This window comes from Triticum aestivum, chromosome 2D (genome assembly GCF_018294505.1).
Source record: "Triticum aestivum cultivar Chinese Spring chromosome 2D, IWGSC CS RefSeq v2.1, whole genome shotgun sequence".
In the NCBI taxonomy this organism is placed as follows: Eukaryota; Viridiplantae; Streptophyta; class Magnoliopsida; order Poales; family Poaceae; genus Triticum; species Triticum aestivum.
In genome coordinates, this window is record NC_057799.1 from 613821441 (window position 1) to 613824770 (window position 3330).

The window sequence follows — 3330 nt, forward strand, 5'->3', positions numbered from 1 at the left end:
TCAAACACATTGAGATCGACTTTCACTTTTTGAGGGAACGAGTAGCAGCAGGTGCATTGGTGGTCAGGTTTATCTCAACAGATGATCAGCTAGTGGATGTATTTACTAAACCCGCTACCCGTCAGATGCTAGACCGCTTCAGGACCAATCTGAATCTTGTATGTAGTTCAAATTGAGGGGGCATGTAAAATAGGGTCTAGTTTGCATATATTGTATTTATACGTGTACATGTATGTAACCTGACCATCTATATATAGTGAGACGTGAGGTGGATGTATCGCCTGACGCAAAACCCTAAACCTATCTCTCTAACTCTCTGGTTTACAAATGACACGATCATATGGCAAAGTTTTGATCACCCGACAGACACCACCCTTCCAGGTATGAAAATCTTGCTGAGCAAGAAGTCCGATGTTGTCGGGTACCTTGTTGCTTGGAAGGGCCCGAATGACCCATCCGCTGGAGACTTCTCTCTGAGCCTTGACCCTAGCTCAAACCTTCAGTTTGTCATTTGGCACGCGGCTAAGCCCTACTGCCGAATCAGTATGCTCAAAGGTGTGTCAGTGGTCAGTAGCATATACCAGAACACCATCGTCTTTGAAGCTATCATCAGCATAGGTGATCGGTTCTATTACGAATATACAGTCCCTGATGGTTCACCATACATACGTGTTACCCTTGAGTACACGGGCGCGCTCAAGACTCTTAGCTGGAACAACCGCTCATCATGGACAGTCCTCTCTGAGCCCCCCGCTAGCAGCTACGAGGTCTACGCCACGTGTGGTCCGTTTGGCTATTATGGCCACACGGGGGCTGTCCCGACATGCCGTTGCTTCGATGGGTTTGAGCCCGTTGGTTTTAACTTTTCAACAGGATGCAGGAGAACAAAGGCGCTCAAGTGCAGCGAGCAAAGTCATTTTGTCACCATACCTTGGATGAAGGTTCCCGACAAGTTTTTAGTTGTCCCGAATAAAAGCTTTGATGAGTGCAGGGTCGAGTGCAGCAGCAACTGCTCATGCACGGCTTACGCTTACACCAACTTTACCAATAATGCTACTATGGCCGACCAGTCAAGGTGCTTGGTTTGGACAGGGAGTCTTGTCGACGCGATGAAATATAGGATGACTGGCGAGAACCTGTATCTCCGGCTTGCCGGCTCTCCAGGTATATGCACCCCTTTGTTCTAGCCTTTATGCTATCACTGAGCTTAATGTGTAGTTTGCATTCAAATTGTCTAGCATATGTACAATCTATAGATCTGTAATGCACGTAGCAATTACTTTGGAGGGGTTATTGGTAGTCCGGTTGTTCGGTCCATGGATCAGTATTGGTATCAGGTGCACGTAAATTTCATACTCTAGCAAGTAATGCTTGCTGAACTATTTTTCTTTTCTTAAGATGCATTAAATTGTTACATGATACCTTTTGCAGTTCAAGAGAATAGCAAATTGGTAAAGACTATACTGCCCATTGTAGCAATTCTGCTGATACTTATATGCATAGCCCTTATCAAGATGTGGAAATGTAAACGTAGAATAAATGAGGGTCCTTGTTTTTAAACTTCAAATTTATTATCTAGTTTTATTGACAAAGTTTTGATCTTTAGCAACCAAGAGACACAACAAGGGAAACCAAAAGAGACTGATGCTAGGATACATGGGCTCTTCCAATGAAATTGGAGACGAAAATGCAAAGTTTCCATTTGTTAGCTTTGAAGATATCCTCGTGGCAACAGATAATTTTTCTGACTCAAACAAATTGGAAAAGGGGGCTTTGGCAAAGTTTACAAGGTAAGAATAAGCGTGGTGTCGGTAGTCACAGTAGCACTGTTTTCTTTTGTATGATCAACTGTATTGGTGCAAAATAATTTCTTTCATCATTTCACGATTCAGAATGATTCAATCATGTAGGGGATACTGGAAGGTTTCAAGGAAGTTGCTATCAAAAGGCTTAGCGTGGGTTCTCAGCAAGGGATGGAGGAGTTTAAAAATGAAGTAGTTTTAATAGCGAAATTGCAGCACAGAAGCCTAGTTAGACTTCTTGGTTGCTGCATGCATGGAGATGAGAGGTTACTTATTTACGAATACCTACCTAACAAGAGCTTGGACTCCTTTCTTTTTGTTGTGTTATAACCTCTATACATATTACAAATTTCCAAACTAAAGGATATTCCTGATGACTAATCAGTTACTTCGTTTTACTACTCATATTTGAAGATGCTACAAGACAAAATTTACTTGATTGGGTCATACGCTTCAAGATAATTAAAGGGGTAGCGGGAGGACTTCTTTACCTTCACCAAGATTCGAGATTAACTATAATTCACAGAGATCTGAAATCAAGCAACATCTTGTTGGATTTGGAAATGACTCCTAAAATATCTGGTTTTGGTATGGCAAGGATCTTTGGAGGAAACCAACAACAAGAAAATACTACCCGGGTTGTTGGGACATAGTAAGTAGCTAATGCACCAACACTTGTCAAGAAGTATAGTTTCTACTTTCCAATTTAACTCAATTTTGTGCATTTCTTACTGTTGAATTATTTAAACAGTGGTTACATGTCGCCTGAATATGTGATGGGAGGTACTTTTTCTGTAAAATCCACACCTATAGCTTTGATGTTAACTGTTCTCATGGAGATTGTCAGTGGCTTGAAGATTACCTCACCGCAACTCGTAATGAACTGTGCCATTCTTACTACTTATGTGAGTATAGTGAAAGGTCCAAACATTTTATGGCTAAAGCAAAACAAAGTAACTTGATTGTAATTTTCTATTGGCTCAGGCATGGAGATTATGGGAGATGGAAAAGCAACAGAACTTGTGCAATCTTCGGCTATCGAGAGTTGTCCACTTTAAGAAGTTCTATGGTGTATTCATGTTTGTCTCCTATGCGTTCAAAATCACCCGGATGATAGGACATCTATGTCAACAGTGATATTCATGTTATAGAATGAAAGTGCATTGCTTCCTACCCCAAAGCATCCTGCATATTTTGCTTTACAGGATTTTGAAACTGAACAATCAAGGGAAAACAGGAGAAATTCTATGAATGCCATAAGCATCACAACACTAGAGGGTCGTTAGATGTTTAAGATCAAATTTTATAACGTACGAAAGCTCGAGTATAGGCGGTTCTTTAATTTATGATCTACACAATGTGAAATGTAATTTTTTTAGTATGTTTTTGTCATGCACTGGAAACGGTTGCGAATTGAGAACTGTTTGAGAATGTTATATATGAAGCAAAGATTTCCTTCACTATGTGATGTCGTTGTTATCTCCAGTTTCACACATGCCAGTGTTCACACGCGAACACATCACCGTGC

At 40.8% G+C, this 3330-nt stretch overlaps 1 pseudogene; it reads left to right on the plus strand.

Annotated features, from left to right (window-relative positions):
* The first annotated feature begins 383 nt into the window (after positions 1 to 383).
* Positions 384 to 3088, plus strand: LOC123056057 (G-type lectin S-receptor-like serine/threonine-protein kinase SD1-1; annotated as a pseudogene).
* The last annotated feature ends 242 nt before the right edge of the window (positions 3089 to 3330 follow it).